The following is a 20,919-nucleotide window of genomic DNA, read 5'->3' on the forward strand; positions in this document are numbered from 1 at the left end:
CTTTTGCCTTCTTCTGTCTACTTTTCAGACACCTTTGTCACTGACATTCAAAACCTGTAGGATAAAAGAGAGAAGGGAGGGCAGAAGAAAGGAAGAAGGAAGCTTTAGTACTCCTTGGGTTTGTAGGTGGGAAAAAAATTATCTTTTCAATTTTGGGTTTGGAAATTCTTGGATGGTGATTGGAAAGTCTTAAATACAAGTAAGATATGATATGTCACAAATCAGTGGGGCTAGAAATGTAATTTTCATTGCTGGGAATAGAACGTTTAGAGACAAAATCCAGGAGAAAAATCCTGGAACCGTGGTTGCAGTCTGTCTTCTAGCAGGTTAGTGAAGGCATCTTTTATTTTGTTAGAATTAACTTGCACTTGCGGAAACTACACTTTGAAGCTCTCTGCTGATTCATTCTGTTGGAATGTTCATGTAACAGACTTTGCTGCAACACGATTTCACCTGTGTAGCCTCCTATTTAAGACACACAGGAGGCCCCTGCAGATTGGCGAGTCACGGCTTCTGTTATTTCTGGTGCCACATTCTTTTCTAGCAGTCTGTGAGAAGATCTTCACATGGTGTCCTCATAGCCCTTCCCTTGGGCAGGTAGTTTCTTCAGCCAGGGTCTGAGGAGAGAGCTGCCTCTTAACACACTCTCCATCTAGCGCTTGATTTTGTTGTATTTTATTTCTTTCAATGGGTAGGGAAGACGCTGGGGAGATGCAGCTTAGGTCTCCCTCGGTCACCTTCCCTGGAGGAGGAAGGGGCAAAAGGAGTACTCGAGGAGAGCAGTAGGACAACCCAGAGGGGAGCCACCTGGGCACCCTGCCCATGTTCAGTCTAACACACATTTGTGGAGGCTGCTGTGCTGCATTCTTGAGTAAGAAGGATGTGGAGTGCCGTCAGTTTCCTGTTTAGGGTGTTCTGGGCTGGTAGCCATCTCTAGAAATCGCTTCTGTCTAAATTTTAGGACTCCATATTGGATTTAGTTTTCTAGAATGTAGACCTGTCTTTGTATTTCTAGCTGCTTGCTAAACAGGACTGTTGAAATTAATGGCTTTAAATACATAAATATTAACATACTCTAACAGTTTCAAGGTATATGATTGTATGTTATACAATGTTTTGAGAGCTAGTTAGATTTGTGGCTCTGAATATGAACCCTTTTCATATTTCTGCATCATAAAAACAAGCATATGTTTTAGTAAATCTAGGGTTTCATTGAGGAGATCCAGAATTATTAAATAGAACCCTTCCTGATTATATTTTTGGCTAAAAATTATGCAAAGGGGTGTTTTTCCCCTAGATGCTTATGTTATCTATTTCAACAAGTCAAACAGAAGATTTTTAGTTATCTTATTGCCACTTTCAAATTATTTAAAATTTTCACTTTTCTCCTAAATTTGAAATTAATTAACTAAAGTCATGTGAACACATTTTCCCACATTGGCCCAAACTAATGAGTTAACTGTTAAAAAATATAGTCTTAACTCATTAAGCCCAGTTTCTTCATTTCAGAAAGTGTCATAAGAAAGTTTTAGACAAGATTTGAAAAGAATCATTCTGTGAGTACTGGGCCAGCTCTTTAAAGAGGAGCATCACGTGAGGAAGTCCAAGGAAGGTCTCCACAGGAGTGGTCCACGTTAAAGCAGGCAGCGCATTACATGCTGAAGCTTGGGTATACCAATTATGTATTTGTAGAATCTGCTTTAATCTGACTCTACCTTTTATCCTAAAATTCTAAGTCTAAGTTGAAAAGTGTGGACTAAGAATATCCTATGAAAGTTCCTCTTTTTGGAAGCTCTGCTGTAATCAGCTTTGACAGTTCAAGAGAGTTCTTCAGGACAGTTTCAGGTGTCAGCAAAATGGATGTGGAGAAGAGACCAAACCAATGAGGTTTAATTCCTAATAGGAATAAATCTTAAAACCAAATGCCATTCAGTTAAACTTAGTGCATAACTATAACACTGATATAATCCTTTAACAAACCACCAAGTTAAAGGCAGCGTGTTTTCTCAGAAGTCTCAACATTTGTCTTTTATGTTTTTGATAGTAAAGGTAGGTTTTATTTTAGCTTTATCTTCTTTTTTCCTCATATGAGAAATGAAAATAAAGGCCCTGTGAAATGAATGAGCTATGAAAATGCATTTATGCAAAATGACAATAGAAAAATAGCTCTGGAAGAAACTGCACTGTTAAAATCTCACATCAGTGCAAGGTGCTGAGAGAGGGGTGGAAGGATGTGTGTTGGTAATATGAATCGAACGTCGATTTTTTCTCTCTTGCCAAAAGAGTATCTTCAGTATCTTAAAAAGTAACCTTCGAGATTATTCATTTTTATAAGTATAGATGGTATGCTTTTACATATGTGGTTCTTTTGCGTGACAGAGTGACACAACTAAATCATAGACCACCCATTTAAAAAATATATGTATAGATTTTAGAAGTGAGTAGAAATATAGCCATTCTATAATTTATCGGTAAATACCTTGTAAAAATATAAGCTCCAAACCGCTTGTGGAGTTGCCATACGATTGTTAAATTGATGAAGCTGTCTTTTTTCTAAGTCTTCATCTACTTCTGTTGTATGTTAATAGAGAATCAATATATTCTCCTTTGATTTCTTGATTCAACAATTCCGTTTGCTTTTGTGTGTTTTTTTTAACAATTCCCTTTTCAACTAGTATGCTTCAGGAATTGGGTTTAAACACACTGTTTCATAAACTGCCAGCCTCCTCGGCCGCCTCAGTGCCTCTGATTCTGTAAATCAGATCATAGGCAGCATGCTGTCATATAATAAGGTGTCTGATCCTTATTACCAGTTTGTTGATGCACAGACTCCTTCAAATTGACCATTGCAACACATGGTTTCCCCTGAAACTAGCTGTGATAATTAGCGTGGTTCTAATGAGACAGAATGTCACTGATCTTGTGCTGAACTGTCGAGTATCGACGCTACGGATGGGAACTGTCAGAGCCTGCCATCTGTGACAGCGCTTGGCATATTCCAGTGGCAAGGTAGAGCATGCTCAATAGAGTATTTTCAAACAAATGGCCCCTTTTCTTGACGAGGGCTCTGTGTCTGTTCAAGTGGAAGCATGTTTGCCCCAACTTCAGCCCATGCTCAACCCATTTTGAGATCCAAATGCAAATAAATATTTAAACCTCTGTGATGTGTTACATAAGAGAGGAATCTTTTGTTTAGCAGGTGAATTCTAAGTGGCTTTCCTTCCCCTGTTTTTTGCCTCTCCCAATTGCCCCATATTGTCAGTTAACAGGAAAGCAGTCATTTAAGATACTTTTCCCCCAATTTTAAAATTGCCTTGTTTAAAAGAGATTTGTTGGGGAGTTGGGATGGCTCCTAGTGATAAAGCAGTCTGATTTAACAGAGAAAAAGGGGAAACGAAAGAAATAGTTGCAAATGTGTGTAGGAATATGCAAGTTGAATAGAAGAATTAAAATGGACAGGACAGTTATATCGGTAGGCTCCAGAGAGAAGTAGAGATTTTTTTGCTGGAGTAAAAGTCCAGCGCTGCTTATCATTCCAAAATATGCTTTGTTGCTTTTTATTTCCTCCTCTCTGGCAGACCACACAGGGCTTGTTCTGAAGAACATTTTCACTAATCTGATCAGGCAGCCAAATACGCCGGGAAAACTGCTTTAATGATCCCACTAATTACCTCAAGTCAATATGAACTGTATTATTAGACTGAGGGAAAATATTCCATTAGGTCTCCCCCTTGGGAGTTTCTCCGCTTTGTGATGTCACTGAAGCCTTCACCCTCTCGCTTGTAATTAATTTTATTTACACACGCAGGCACGCACAAGGTCACACCTGCACAACCGGCGCTGGCCAGGGAGCTTGTGGCACTCCGGCTTAATCAGATCTGTCATAATTACCATTCTGCATGTTTCTGACACACGCTGTGAAATATTTCAATTTAACTGCCGCTACCAGCACAACCAGATGTAGTGCGAGTGTGGCTGCATTGGAAATATTATTCCTCAGGATAAACTCTCTCCTCCTCCTTTTTCCTCCCACCCCCCCCCCACCCTTTACAGCTAATGTGGCACAGAAGCTGATGTATCCTGTAAATCTTGAATGCAGTGCTAGATTGATAACAGGCGATTAGACAGTTTAACCACAAACAGCTTGTTCATTTTTCACAAATGAAAACCACATGTGGTGTAACTAAAATTTCAGGCCCCTTTTTTTTTCTAAGGGTTGGGGTATGTGTGTGTGTGTGTTGAAGATGTGCTTAAATAAAAATAAAATTCAGTGAAAAGAAGTGTCTAGAAAAATAGAGAAGTTGCCTAGTGTTTTCCCAGGTTATTTTATCAAAACCTTCATCAAATTCCATTTTTCTACTTTCTCCAAAACTCAAATGGGTAAAAGATTGTATTCTCCATTGGGCTTTCTGTTTATTTCTGTAAGTTTTTTTTTTTTTTTTGATGGGAGCCATAATATCCCTTTGGTCCATGCCTTTTTATTTTTTCAGTGTTAAACCTTTTATTTGAACATAAATTCTGAAAGAATTTCTATAGTTGGGTGGATGTAATTTTTTGAAGGACAGTTTCCCTTATTTTTTTTAATGAAAAGTTGTTAGTTTAGACTTTACAGTCACTTCCCAGACAATCCAAAACCAAAAATGCATCCAATCAGAAAATTTATTTCATAGAGATGTTTGTTAATTTACAGAATCATCTTGAAAGATAGAGTTGAAAGCCAGTGAATTCTGTTTCTATAGAAGTATTGGAGAAAAGCTGGCAGAAAGTGCAGGCACAGTAGGTAACCATATAAGACCCAAGTTATCACCAGTCTCAGAAGAATCCAGCCATAAAAAAATTAAAGTGGTGGAGCCATAAGAAGGCAAATAAGCTGGTGGAGAACTAAAATTAAGAGAGGAGGAAGAAATGGGATCAGTGGTGATTTAGAATCGTACCTCCAGAGAAGTTCACAACAATCCACTTTAGAGAACATTTAAAGCGTAGATATAGCCTAGTTAAATGTCTTTTAATGCCAAATAAAATACACTCTTTTTCTTTTTATCTTTATTTTTGTTTTACTACTTCAGTTATGAACCTTACTTTTTGCTTCCTAGGATTCTATGGTGACTCCTATTACCTAACTGATAAGAGAGAACAGAATTTCCCATAGAATAGTGGATTTTTTCCTTTTATTCCCTTCCTTTATCCATTTTCCCTCTTCCTTTGTTATTTTCTCACATTTAAAAAAAAAATCTTTACTTCCCAATTTGTCAGTGGAACTGTCTTCTCTCTTCCCGCGGCTCTTTTCTGTTTTGTGTTTGCGCCATAACATCTTCCAACTTTGAAGTCTAACATTTTTCTGCCTATTCGTATTTTCTTCTGGCCTGAATATCACTCTAGAGGGGAAAAAGAGGATCTGCCTTTTCTTAGAGCCCTTCTTCCATCTCAGCTGCTAAGCAGTTCACATGGCTAGTATCAAATCATTGTCAGTTTCTTCACAGAGTCAAAATCTATCTTTATATTCATTTTACAAGAAGCAGTCATTTTGGAGGATTTGATTCAGTCCTCACATCACCAATTTGTCACAACACTATTTCCTATTGAGTACAGATAGCACCTCAGAATCCTTCTTAACTTAACACGGGGCCGAAGGCACCCGTTGCTAATCAGTGAGATCAACCCACCACTGCTATAGTCACTTATATTTTAGGATTCCCAGGAAGAGGTTTAATATACATAGCATAGTTATTTGGGGATGAGTCCAAGAAATAAGATAAGTGGAGGTAAGAGAAATTATAGCTTATAACTTCATTGCAACTGCCCTTGCTTTAATAGCCAGGAAGTTTTTGCACAGCTCCTTCAAGATATGCTAGGAATAAGCCAGCATGCAAATTGAATCACATTTTGCAATCACTGGTAGAGCTCACCACTTAAAGGAAGCTTGTTACAACCTGAGAGATCATCCCTAGTTTTCCATGTTTGCAAACTTCAGTTGTTGTGTATTAGGATTTCTTTGTGCCTAGCATATCCATCGATGCAAAAGGGAACAGGAAAGAGAGCAAAAAGAGTGGCTGTTGAGGGAAGCTGTAGTATGTATGGAGTTTGAGAATATTCGATATTTTGAATGCAAGGGAAGAGCATGTCTTTCCATTAAATTTAATTAGACTACAAGAAGCCCATTGTTCAAAAAAAAATCATAATTCTTTTTATGGACCCTGCTAGGTCCCTGTCTTATAAAAGGACAGTTTTCATGTCTCTGTTAGCAGGTCACAGTTGAGGATTCAGTAGAAATGTAGTTTACAAACTTCATCTTGCCCCAGCTCAGCCCACCTTCCTCAGCCACTCTGCAATTGCTCTTCTCCGTTGCTTTCAGATCCTCGTGAAAATGTACAAGAAGGAAAATTGGTTCCTTTTAATTCTGTTTGCTCTTTTCTTTTGGACCCTCTGTCTGCATTTTTCATCATCTTTGTTGAAGTCATCAATATCATTTATAGTGTAGCTCTTGTTTTTATTCCAAGCTGAAAGGAATGAGAGGGCATGAGTCCTGATGGTCTGCGTTGGATAGAAATAGGGCTTATTTGCTAACTCAGACATGGTTTGTATTACAGCTTGCCCATAGACTTCATCTTTTGGAGAAAGCATTGAGGATTGCAAAGAGTGGTGGTCCCAATTCCCCTGCTACCATGTTGTGTAGCCCCAGACAAGTTGCTTAACCTCACAGGCTTTGAACTTCCCCTTCAGGAAGATGAAATAGGTTGGGTCAGATTATGTCTACCGTCCCTTGAAGTTCCAGGTTCTGTGAGTTTGTTGCTGGAACAGGTGCACAGGTGTGAAAGAGAATGCTATTTTGTGGAAGGTACTGCGACAGGTGTGTTAGTCTGGGAACAAGTCACAGAGGGTGTAAGGTTTTGAATAATGGACAGGCTTAGTTTGAGGGAACAAAGTGCCATTTTGAGGTCTGTAGCCAAAAAGCATTAATTATGAGTGGTTGTGTAGTGAGGAGAATTGATGGTTTGGAATCCAGTGTATGAACTCCATGTTACCTAGTGTGAGATGAGCTCACGATTGATATCAGCTCATCTGAGACCTGTTAGGAGGAAACCGGAAGATCTCCCTCTCATTGTCAGGGACCCGGCAGAGTCAGTACAGTAGAGAAGGAGATGAGCTCAGTTGGGTTGGGAAATGGGCTTGGCTTACTAGGTGGTGGGGTAGTGGTTGCCACCCTGAGGTGACTTGAAGGTTACTAAAGAGTTTCTTCCTTAAACATGTCTTTTCTGATTTTTTGACTGATGCCTGAAAGTCTACCTTTAACTTGTCTCTCTCTCTTTTTTTTTTTTCGCATTGGTATAAGTTCTGGGAAGGGTAGCATATTAAGGAGGAAAAAATATACTCGATCCATGAGAAATTGCAGGTCTGAAAGAGGTTAGTGAAACAAGGAGTAAACAAGGAAGAGGAGGCAGGGAATGCCAGCTGATTTGAGGGACTAGCTCGAAGCCCATATCTGCAAATTTGTAAACTGGAATAATAGCTGCTGAGGAGTGCCCGTCCCCAGATGTCTCCTTTGAATGTTTACCCATTTTACTTATGGTCCCAACACGAATGCTACTTATCATGGGTGCTACTTGGCTGGTTCATTGATGGAGTATTTGGTGGTTTAAATGAAATGCAGATTAGGTAAAAATAAATTACTTTCAATAAGGTCAAGGAAGTGAAGGCTGTAAATAAAACATACATTCACAAACAGACAAATGTTATTAGGAAACCCAGCTCAGTCCATGCCAAGCTGTTACTGTCTAAATTGCCTTCTTTCTTCCTGGCTTGCAATTAATTTTTGCTTGTGTGTTTGGAGATTGGGGGAAGGGTAATAGCCTAATGGATAATGATTTTATTTTAGTATTTTGATTAAAGAGACTCAATAACTTGGACCCTGGATAACCATAAGGACTAAAGCCTTATCCATCAAGCTTAATTTCCAGACAGAAAGTTGTGTTTATATTTCTGGATAAATTTAGCTTTGAGCTACATATGATATAAAATGATGAGATGGTTGTGTGCTCATTTTCCACCTATCCCCCCACTTCCCTTTACCATCTTTCCTACTCACTTTCTTTAATCCTCTATTTGACTGGCTTCCTTCTTCCCTGTCCTCAAATCTTACAGAAAATACTTTATTAACATCTGCTCTTTGAAAAATGGTGGTGAGAGCAAGGACCATTATTTGATTACTGCTGGTTTCCTGGTATTTTCATGGCTCTCCCCACCCCCACCCACCCACCCACACATACGTAGCACGCCGGTTCCACTGTTCCCTTCCTCTCCCTGCTTCCATCCTGTTATCTGCCTTGTTACCTTAGCTCCTTGTGTTTGGGAAACCCAGGTGTCTTTGGAAAAACTTATTAGTGTGCCTCTCCTGGCAATTAGATATTTCTCAGAGGATACTCTGCTAATCGTGTTTAGCTTACTTGGATGGTATGAAGTTAACTAAAGTAGAATATGGATGCTTTATTCAGAGGTTGTAAACCCATTTTCTGAGTTTGTAACAGGACCAGGGAAAAAGTGTACTAATGCAATTGTCAATCAAAAAATTTTAAGCTGTAAAACTATTGTTTTATGAATGAAATCTCATCCAGAACTGAAATACATAAATCAGATAAAAGTCTTCTCCCAATGGCTTGACTCTCCCTCAGTGACTTGAGGATTGGGTGGGGGTGGGGCCTTCTCATCAACACCCAACCCTACACACACACGAGGAGGGCGCTGCTGAAAGGCCCCGATGGAAACCTGGGCTCCTCAGGACCATGGTCTTGGAACCAGTGTACTATGATGAACTGTTTTCTTCCATCCCATCTCTAAGAGGCATGGCCCTTTAGTGGCAAAAATAACATAAGGAAATCTGTTCCATGAATCCATAAATAGTCAAATTTTCTGATCTACTCTCTTATATAAGATAGTTCTGGAAAAATATTTGAAATAAACATAGACATTTTGTGTACATATCTGTGTATACACACACATACATGTGGGGAGACACTCTATTTAGGAGTTCTTAACCTCTGGCCCACCTTCCCCCAAGGGGGTCCATGAACTTAGATAGAAAAAAAAATCTTTATTTTCACTACCATGTTACTGAAATTTGACGTTTTATTCAATTATCAATTTAGGCCACAAATCACAGTAGTATTAGCAATACCTATGAATTTGTCACCAATAAAAATCACAGGTATTTTCATATCACATTAAGTTATTGTGGATATCTCAAAATATTTGCTCATCACTATAGAATTACAGTAGTTATTAGATCTGTTGCTAGATCTTATTTAGTGTGTTAATAAAGCACATATATTACTGTATCATAAATTTTTGATAACTGTATTTCAGTATAATTGATTTTTTCATAATCTTATGTATTTTATTTTAGGCACATAAAAACCTTGTTCTGAAAAAGCATCAACCATGGGCTTCACCAGAGGGATCCATGGTCCAAAAGAGATGAGGTCAATGATTAGACAAATTGTATGTAGGGAAAGAATATTTTATATATATATATTTTTTTTTTAAAGATTTAATTTTTTCCTTTTTCTCCCCAAAACCCCCCAGTACATAGTTGTATATTCTTTGTTGTGGGTATTATATATTTTTTTACACATTAGCTGAAGAACTCTTGAATTTACCTAGGAAACATTTGTTTGTTATTTGTTTATTACCTTTTTTTTAATGCTTATTTTCAAGTACCCTTCACTTCCAGAGCATGTAAGCAGGGATTAAAACAACCACCACCACCCACTTCGGGCAGCCTTTTCTCCAGCATTCTGATGCCTACATACAGTGCAGGACTTTGCGAGAATGCCTTTGCCCTTAGACTGGAATTTTTTTGCCAGTTAAACTATATCTTTAACATCAACTTAACCTGAAGTTTAAGCTGTTCTTAGCTCACTGGACAGTAAGTGCTGGGAGAAATGGTTCCCCATTGTGTATCTGTCCCCACATCTCCTCTTAGCCTGCACAGTAGGTGGCATGTAGATGGCGCTTAGAAATTATTTGTGGAAAGATGGAATGATTCAGAGGCAGATTTCACGTGCTCACTATTTTGCTCCTCATAAAAGCCAGTGTATCCCCAAGGGTGTCCCGGCGGGAGGAATGGGGACTCTGCTCAGAAAGACAGAGCGGGATCAGCCTCCACTCCTGTCCTTCTCCCCCTGGGCGTCTCTGAGCTTGTCTTCCCCAGGGATAAAACGGGATCGGTGCTTGTGAGGAATAACCCAGATGGCCTGTGCAGAGAGCCGCAACTTCCCTCGTCTCCTTTTACTGGTAAAATTATAACCCGGCCATTGTCACTGGGAGCCACATGATGCTTCTAGAAATATTTATGCTTTTTTTTTTTTTTAATGCCTACTTGTGAATCACAAGATTTGAGTCCCTCAATTCAGCCAATTTCTGATTAGTAAGTTTGCATAATGGATAAAATGATGTGGTTTTTGGCCACAAAGTGGGTGTTACTTTATCAGCAAAATCATAAGCAACTCGGGAGCTCGTAATGACCCTGCCCGCTTGATTGCTCCTCTTTGGATATGAGTGCCATAACTTTTACAATCCCGAATTGCCTTCCCTTGGTTTTAAAAATTCTTTGTTATCTCTCCTAGAATATCATAGAAGGAAGATGTAAATTTTTAATTCCCAGCTCCTAAATATGCATAATGGGGAGTATAGCTCATTTTAGGCGATATCTGCAGCATTGAAAAGTTTTATATAAATCAATTAAAATGCAAGGGCAGAAATATTTGTTTAAAATAACCTGGTAGTAAATTATTTTCATAAGCAAACAAACCACTGTGTTAGATAAATCATCACCTAAGAATTACTCATGTTGTAAGTTCAAATTTTACAGGTTTTTTTTGTACATGGCATATACGGATATTCAGCAACATTTTTTCTTAGTGATCATAATTTTGAATAGGAAAATATTGTAAAATTTTAAGAGTGACTTTTTAGGACAAACCATGATAAATTTTTTTTCATAGCATTACAGTATAAGAGCACATATTTGGGTTGAGGGGTTTGGAAAAAGTGAAGTTTCCCATTAAGCTTCTTCTTTCAACAATCAAATATATTTGCTGTTGACAGATGCCTTTAATAGTGCTTCCTGCCTCCTTAAACCTAGTGAGCTGAGCTCAGTTTGAATTGTATTTCTTTGAAGAGCAGCAACGTCATTATGCATATCAGTCGTTGGACTTTGCTACAGTACAGGATGTCCTCAGGAATGGCGCAAGTGTACCATTTTTATATCTTTCTCTGTCCCCCCAACTCACTGGCACCTCAGTGTGTTGCGGGAGCTCTTTGGCTGCTTTTTACACCCGTTCATTGAAGCGTGAGCCTCAGGGCGGCTCCAGGCCCCTAGAGTGAAGCGCAGTTGAGTGTGTGCCGTTCAGAGGGCTATTTGTGCTGACATTTGTTTATGATAAGTGTAACTCAGATAGCAGAGATGAGGGTGGTCTGGAATAAAGAAACCCGTCAGCATTTGTTCATGAAAGAAATGCTGAGGGCCTGAACCAGAGGAGTAGGAACGGAGAAGAAGGAACAAATTCAAGGGACATCCTAAAGGGGTAGAATTGACAGGAGTTCCTCATTGTTCATTTCGGGAGGAAACAGACAAAAAAGTCAGATATTTAATTGAAGCTGTTTGCTATATTTTTTTAATTAAAAAAAAGTACATAGCCACCATATAAAAATAAAAAAATGCAAGAATAAGGAAGAACATGAAAAATACCCATAATCCCAATTAACTGGAGATAGCCTGACTAATGTTCTTTATATACACACAAGCCTATATATGTATATGTATGTATACATATATATGTGTGTATATGAATATGTATGTCATACATTCATTTGTATGCTACATATACTTTTTAATTCCCTACTGAGGTATATTTAAGTTGTATTCAACTTTTGATATCACAAATAATGCTAATGTTAATATTATTATAGTTAAATATTTACATACATCTTTATCATTTCCTTAGGATAAATTCTCAGAAGTAGAATTATTGGATCAAAAAAGGCATTTGTGTTCTATAGGCGATTGCTAGACATTTCTATATTCAACATTTCCACGTTGCCCTTCAGAAAAATTGTACCAATTTATACTTCAAATAACAGCCTTTCAGCCCAGGTGACTGGGTGGGTGGTGATGCTGTTAATTGAGTTCAACCACATAGGAGGAGAATCTAGTTTGTCAGAGGAAGATACTGGGTTCAGGTTGGGCTATAGTAACTGGATTATTTTCATTACCTCCTAGATATTCAAATTAGTTTGGATTATCTTTGTGATAATTACAACAATAATAAAAACAATAGCAGCTACTATTCTTCATACTGGTACTGTGTGTCAAGCCCGTTTCATGAATTATCTTACGTAATTCTCAGAACTCTATGAATAGTGGTAAAATTACCCCCATTTTATAGGGGAGAGAATTGAGGTCTAGAGAACTTGAGTCACTTGACCAGGAGTACAGCGCTAGTAAGTCGTAGAATAGGAATTCAAATTAAAACCTAGGTTATCTTAACAAGTAGGTCTTAGAAGAACGGTATATAGAGGAGATGAGGTCACAGTAATTAAGTCATATTCTCAAGAAAGTATGGTAAAGAGCTATCGTGAAAGAAGCTATATTCAATTTGAAAGCAATTAGTCTACCTCTTTTTCCTAGCATATTGCTAATTCATCTCACTATTTTTCATTATTCTCCCCACTTTAAATATTGCCCATTCTCCAAAGCCAAGCCATATCATCCTCCATCAGTAAAGACTTCCTTGACCACCCCAACCCATCTCTTCTTCCCCTCCAATTGGATCCTACTTGATGTCTGCCCATCATTGACCTTTATCACATACTGCCATGCACAAATAGTTATTTTTGAATGCCAGGTCTTCCCAGATAAACTGTGAGCCATTTAAGGCAAGTGCTTTCAGTTAAATTCATCAGACCCTTTTGTAGTTATCATGGAACAGGCACTGGGCTGAATGTATTCTATTTCATTTGTACCAGCCACAGTCCTGTGAGATTAATACCATTATTATCTGCACTTTGTAGAAGAGGATCTGAGGCCCAGAAAGGTAATTTGCTCAAGTTCACATACATAAATGTCTATATAGGATATCGCCCTTTACTGGTATACTGAGGTGCTTGAGCATAACTTGAAAAAGAGTTAGTATTTGGATGGGTAGAAAAAAATGGGAAAAGGCTTTCCTGTTGGAGAGAACAATCTGAGGAATGGAGAATAGAATGTGGGGAAGTGTTGGGCAACAGCTAATAAATGGCCAGTGAATGAGGACACGAGTGCGCTTGGGAGGAACCTTCAGGGCAGCTCTAGGGAGTGTGAACTTTTTCTCTACATTAGGAAGGCTTGAAGGTCATTTTGAGCAGGAGGATAACTGGGCAGTTTGAAAGAGGAAGACCAGAGCAGTGATTTTCATCCTAGCCTCCCTTTTCCAACAGCATCTCGAAGATGGCTAAGGGGATTCAAGAAAGCTTAATAAAACCTGTATGTTTACCTATCAGGAAGTTCCATAGGCTAAATTAGACATCATATTTATTTGCTTTTTTCAGGAATCGCAACTGTGCATGATAACACTTGTTCTCTCATTCTTCATCAAAGCTCATGTCATCATTGGTGTACTTTTTCCCCTAGGAAAGGAAGAGGAATGATTACTTAAAAGCTTTTTTGTTCAGAAATCAGAATAATTGTCCTTTGGAGGCAATTAAAAAGAATGTTGGTGCCTAAGAGCATAATTCAAGGAAGAGGTGCCCTAGTGCTGACAATTCAGTGGTGGGCAGAATGGAAAGGAGCAGAAGATTCTTTATGGTAGAAGCAGAAGCTAAAATGGATGAAAATATTAGAGCATGAACCTGGGGAGTATTGAGTTTTCTGTTTTTTAGTGATGCTAGCTGTGAAGAATGAAGAGAGAGTAAAAACTTAAGTGAGACTTTAAAGCAGAGTGTATAAATGTTAAACAGGAGCCAAATCGTGTCACTGAAATTTGTGTATTGTCAAAAATACCTCCTAGATTGCGGGAAAAAACCATAAGAAATTCTTTCTCAGAGACCAAATTCAAGTATCAGACATATAAGCCAGATTTTTATTGTTTCATTTGAGCTTTGAAGAAACTATCCTGAAAGCAGGTTTGAAGTATATGAAAAAATTAAACTTTAATTAAATATCTTCCAAATCTAATGTTTTAAAAATAAAATTAAGGCTGTCTTTGGAAATTCTCTATTTCAATCATATCAGGAGATTAAATTCTTGCTAGCTAGTTTTAATCCGTTGTCTAGAATTGCATAGTTTTATCTTCATTCCTCCTTTTTTGCCCTTCTTAGATTCTGCCCCCTGAAAATATTCTGTAAAACTTGCCTGACAACCTTTTAAGTGAGAACCCTTTTTATCTACTCTGGCCAGATTGTCATCTGATAATCTTATTATGGACCAAACAGTCTGTAGCAAAAGAAAAAAACACCATATTTCTGTGTTCCCTAAGGTCAGTGGCTTTGAGAAGGTGGAAAAGAAGCAAACATAAAAACCATAGAAAGCAAATTATTTTCATTTTTTTGCTTGATTAAATTTTAAGCAAAATTGAAAAATAAAGATTATTTACTAATGAATCTGAATATTCCTCCAAAATTCACTCAGTTTTAATGGGAGCTTTCCTCCAGATTGTATAAACATTTCTTTTTGCTAATAACAAACCTCCAGAAACTCTGCTAGATGTGTTTAACTTCTTAAAGTGACAAAAATTTACCCAAGTGAAAAATTTATGGATGGCCATGTTATGTCCTATTATTACCACAATATGGAAACCCACAGATTTTTGGCTAAGCTATTGAGTCCCTGAAATAAATTGTAGAGTCTGGAAAAAGTTTAAAACAGTAACAGTTTAGAAGTTTAAAAATAGTAGTAATTTAAAAGAATATCATGATTTTTTTTTCTTTTCAGCAAATACAAATATCAGAAACCACACCTTGAAAATAAATATATTTGGAGATACACATACATATATTCCATTTAAATATGTTTCTTTTTATAACTTATCTTTGAATAAAGTGGATATAATCTACTTTTAGAATGGAAAATGCATTTACTGGTGTGTCTCTGTTCAAATTTATTTCTCATGTTTTCTTTAATAAGACCACTGTTAACTTAGCAGGAGAAGTTACTCACAGAGCCTGTTGAGGTTCTCTTCCCTATACACAGTGTAGATGTTATTAAACTGAGGAGAAACATTAGTGAATTTCCTACTAATTCTATAGAGGAGAATACGTATCTTTATTAATGTTAATGGTGGGTGCCTCTCATTATGTTATAGAATAATCTGCTTTAGCAAAGGTTTTTCTTCTAAAGAACTTCATAACATTTAAAGGTTAATATGTTAGGTAAAGAACAATATCTTAAGTGTTTTTATTACAGGACATGATGAGATGGTTTTTATTAAATTATATGATGATTTGAATGGGGAAGAAGAAAAAGTGCATCACTTCTTGCCCTCAACTTTAATGCCTTTAATCAAATAATGACCTTCTGGAAAATAGTTAATTTTAAGCATTTGGAAAGATCAATACCACTTTGTCACCAAAAAATGGCCTAGATGATGAAATTTGATGTATTTAAAGTATCATTTCACCCTTTTAACCTAGTAAATAATTTAAAATGCTTTCAGTATTGCTTTACCACTGTTTTGTTTCTCACTGTTCGAAGTGTTATGATTGTTCTCGAAAAACGGTTAGAAGTTGGCACGTGAAGCATCCAAGCGTCGCACCTCGAAGTGGGGTTGTACCTCCATCAGGCCTTGTGTGTCTCTGCATTAGGGCCCCTAGAGAAGTATATGTTTTAATACTGCTATATTTGAGGCAGGGTGTGTATAAAGCATAAAAAGTGTGAAACTGGAACCCTCTTGGAATGTTAAAGGGTGGTTTAAAACATCATTAGTCACTTTGCATCTTTTGTGAGATCTTTAAACCTTTATGCTAAAGGTGAGAGATCCCGGTGCTCTGACAATTAGAACCCATTCCCCCGGCACCCCCCCCCCCCCCAGCTTATAGAACATTGGTATGAAATTACCCTGAGTGCCGACAGCTTTGTAAATAAAAAAAAAATTGCCCTCTCTTAGCATGTTTGTGGGCAGATTAAAAACTGTCTTCATTAGCATAAGTAACACTTACAGATTCTTTTAAAAGTAGAAAATTATTTGCTGAATGATAAATTGCTAGCTTTATAGTTCGTTGTTGTTGAAAATGTACTCATTCAAAATGCCTGGTGTAGTTTAGTCTACAATACTGAATTTTTTGTGTTAGAAGTACTATTTAATGGATTATGTACTTAATCCTTGTTCCTACTACTTGCTAAAATGTAATTCATGCTTTCCACTAAAATGTTTGTATCAAATACCTCCCTATTTAGATTGATTTCTTTTAATATCATATATTATTATACTATATGCCCCAGAGATTGGAACGAAATACTCCCGCAAATAACACATAAAAGATGAGGGTGAGGGGACTAAATACAGACTATAAAATGTTCTGCTTTTTAGAACTCAAATTACCATTCTATTTTTTAAAATGTATTTTTCCTTCTTAGTTGCAGCAAGAATTGTCATTTTCTTTCTCTTTTTTGAACTCTTGGGTTTAAAATGTATATGTACAGATGATAAAATACACGTATCTCTACATTAAGTGACTTATTTTCACAGAGAATACTGAAATCTGTTTTTCCCTGGAAAACTGGTTGTGTTGCATGCTTCCACCTTTGTCACCGACCAGGTCCTGTAAGAGTTGTCTTTTTACATGTCTGAGACTGCAGAGGTACAATAAGTTCATTCGTGAAATGAGGCTACTTGTTTGACTGAGTTAAAATCGTTGCGCACCCCTTATCCGTTAAAATGAATGAAGTGAATTGACTTGAATTAACTGTTCTAAAAAGAGTGGAGTGGAAATCAGAGATTGAATTTGGTTGGAAATTAGCAGCTGAGAGATGAAGGTGCCAGGATTTTTATTTAAATGTGGTACAACAGGATTCTGTCAGTAAAGACATCATTAGAATATTGAGTTTAGAACTGCTAATTTTTCCTTTAAAATGAGCATACAGTTGTGTGTTTCATGGACCATAATAAATTGCCATTGTATTGTCATTGAGTTTGTTTTGCTTTTTTTCAGGACAGGTTTGGCAGTCATTCTGCACTTTCCCTTTTCCTTTTTTTCCCCAGTCTTACGTGTCTTTAGTAGATACCTAACCAAAACCAGTCAAAAGAATGTTATTTATTTCATGTGCTCTTAGGTTCAGCATCTTTTGCACCGTTTTCTTGCTTACGGTAGCAAGACATTTGCAGATGGTTCTTGGTTACTATAAAGTACATAACAGTATTTCCTTTGTGGCAGATGGATTTAAGACTTTTAGTTCTCAATAAATGTAGGTTTACAATACATAACTTTACAGGATTTGTGTTGTATATAACAGGTTTGAACATATTATCTCAGAATTCATCTGCATGGCATTTTCAGCTTATTCAGGGTCCATGCCAGTTTTTTTCAGTAATGGGGGGAGTGCAGTGATTGATAGCAACAGCTCAAGGCGTGATTTTGAATAGAAACAAAGGGTTTAGAACAGAAGGTGTCAAATTAAACTTTGTCAGTTTGAAAAGTAGTAACATCCTGAAAGTTTTACTAATTTATTTACATGTGGCTACTGTTTATATTTTGCCCTCTTTATATGCAGTGTAATGTTGCTTGGCAAATTTACTACATTTAAAGGTTAGGTTGCTCCTTGTACCATTTTAGTTTTCTGAGAATGGATTGGTCTCGATATTTTAAGGCTGTTAGTCTCCTGTCTTTTTCTACTGTTCAGAGCACTTGTCACCTAATTTAATTTTGAGTGGCGCCCTACTCCCACCTATGGTCTGACAATATTTCAAGTCCCAGAGACCTTTCTTAATAAAGTAATTACGTTCACATTTTGTGACAAAGTACTGCATTTCATTCCGCGTTTGTCCTCTACCAGGGAAATCTTACATTTATCATTTAAAAACCAATACAGTACTTAGGGGAATCCCTGTTTTTCTCTGTCAGATATTACAAACATTCTCACATGTTCATTGTCTTCCAAGTTCATTTGCTCTAACAATATCACTTATGGAAAAGTGACCTAGAAAAAGGTATTGGGGAATTAGAAAGCATTTGGCTTTTTTAGTCACTTTCTGCAAAACAGATCAGATTACTGTCATCATTCACAGAGTCTCAATTGATAGAATTTGAGGTAGTCAGAATATTCCATGGTATTTAAATAGCATTATAATAAATTAATCTTATTTTTGCCAGTGTAAATTGGGAATGAGCCAATATATTTCTCTGCTGACAAAGAACTAGCGTGTCAAAATATCTGTTTTCTGTTGTTTTTTAAGAAACATGCACATCAAGAAAAGTACTCCCCTCCTTTTTGTTTTTTTGGAATACCCTTGGAGAACTAACAGTTCCCAGCTGTACCGTTAAATATTTTTCTAAGAAGCATCTGATTTCAGTCTCTTAAAATCGTCGTGTCTCTTGAAAGGCTAGCAGAGACATGCTCCAAACTTATAATTCATCAAATTATTTTTAGATAAGGAATTAGAAGTATTATTTAAGGGCAGAGGTTAATAGCAAACTACTGGAAATGTTATGTTAGTCATGGGCAATTAATAAAAATAAGGATCCGTCTCATAAGTACAGAGACACAGAAGTGACAATATGAGCAAAATATTTGTTGAATGAGTCAGGGCTCTTTTTCTGAAATATTTGTTAAACCAGCATGAGTGTGATTGTTTAGGAATTAGCTATCATTATTAGCCATTTTCAAAGAACTAATTATTTTCTTTTCCAAAGAACATCTGTGATCCACATGTTTTCTCACATATATCCGAGTACTCACTGATCTCTGCGTTACTTTAAAAAGTTTCTAAAGGATTTGAAAAATTATTGGAGTTTTTCAGCTCTCTCCAAGAAGCCTTTCTTACATGAATTGTTTTTAATTTAACTTTTCAGCAGTTTTTAGTTACAAGCATATATTTCTAAAAAAAAAAAACAACTTAGATGTTCAATGTCTAGCACCTATTGCACTAGTATAACACTAGTTAAGTTAAAAAAAAAAAACTTCTCTGTTCTTTATGAACCTTCTAACATATCTTGAAAGGTAAATAAAACTTTAGTGATTTGCTGTGTTGAAGCATGGGGGCCTGTCGATTGCTATAGCTGAAGACAAGGGGGAGGAAGAAAGTAATCTTAGACATAGTTAATATTCAAGCCTACGGGAAGATATATATCTAAAACCTGCACAGCATCCAAACTTAGAGGTAAAATGTAAAGAAATAGCTTAGATGTAGGAAAATAGAAAATATTTTCATGGCTTAATCCAGATAGCAAATATTTGCCAGTAAGAGCTAAACAAACATCTCCAGGGCACCATATGCGAGTGGGTCTCAGATATTTCAAAGGCTCAAATACAGTTTTGTTTAATGTTATACTCATATAAATAGAGCTGAAATATGACATATCATCATATTATCCTGGAAATAAACATAGAATTGCCATAGTTAGAAGAGAAGTGTGTTCAGTGACACTGTAAGCACAATTATTATTTTTTATTTGGCTAATATTCTTTTAGATAAATTTTCAGTTCACTGCCTGCTCTCTTAGCTTCGTATTATACAATTGAGTGCCGTCAACTGAGTGCATAATTGCATGACCTGTCGAGTGCAGAATCAAAACTCTCTTAGGAAAATTAGTTGATCTCGAGGTTTAGCTGCAGGCACCCTTGGCTGGTTAGTAGGTGGGCCTTGGGCAGCTAATGTATCAGTTCTCTATCTTTTTTTATAAAATCTGTCAAAAAGGCCATTTTGGGGAGAATGGGCCTTGCTTTTTCCCACAGTATAGTGCAGTTGGAAGGAGAATTTTCTCTCCAGTTTGAGAAGAAGGGAAGGAAAGTCATACCATTCTCTGGTCTCACCCCAAAGGTAACAGTACTCTTTCCATTACCATCCAACTGATTGACTTGGAATTTCCAAGAAACCCCTTTGTCTTAGATCTTGTTCCCTAAAGCAGAGCTTAAGATGGGGAATCAGCTGCTCGTGAGTTGGTGAGGGGCCTGGAAGGAGTGAGGGAGGATAAGGAAGAGGAAGGGGTCCAGCTGAAGTCTGTACTGATGGGCAGAGGGACCAGGAAGAACGGGGAGGGCCATCTCTAGAGAGTAAATTGAAGAGTAGAGTGAGTTGTCACTTTGGGGCAAGTGGACAGAGATTTTTGTACCAATGGATCAGCCAGTCCCTGGCCACCCCAGAGTGAGGGGGTCAGTGAGGAATTAGAGTGACTGTCCTGGCATCTCCAGGTGTGATGGCCCCAAGGCATTTCTCAAGAGAAGAATGTGACTGAAAGCTGTTAGCAGGCAGCACAGCCGCTGGGGGTGGTTGCCTTGGCTGGTGAAGGGGAGTCTAGGTGGGTCGCCCCCCCTTTTCCTTTCCAGCCCATTGCTTAGTGTCCATCATGGCAGCCAAGATGGAGTAAGTCTGAGATGGTGATTAGAAAATGTTAGACGATGTACTCTGTTGGCCCACTGAGTTCTTGATAGACAATCCGAGGATAAAACCTGGGCCTTGGAAGCCCTCAGAGAAGTTCAGCTTTGGTATTCATTGGGCACTTCCTTCTCTCTTAACTCAGGAAATCTATTAAAATTCTTGTCTGACAAATCATATTGTGTACACTGCAGCAGGCAGAAAAACAGGACTCCAAGTATCCTTTTGGAACGTTCTTTTCTGAAGAATTCTTCTAATGCCCATTCTAATCATTATGCCTTACATCGGACAGCTTTCTTGCACACACAATTGCACATGTCCTTTCTCTGTCATACACACACTCACACACATACACACAAAT

General features: G+C 37.5%; 1 protein-coding gene across 7 annotated transcripts in view; it reads left to right on the forward strand.

The window, feature by feature from the left end:
- The window catches only part of SATB1 (SATB homeobox 1), a 90,377-nt gene that overhangs the window by 64,680 nt on the left and 4,778 nt on the right, over positions 1–20,919 (forward strand). The window lies entirely within an intron of this gene.

The sequence above is a fragment of the Equus przewalskii genome, chromosome 15 (assembly GCF_037783145.1).
Source record: "Equus przewalskii isolate Varuska chromosome 15, EquPr2, whole genome shotgun sequence".
NCBI classification, from domain to species: Eukaryota; Metazoa; Chordata; class Mammalia; order Perissodactyla; family Equidae; genus Equus; species Equus przewalskii.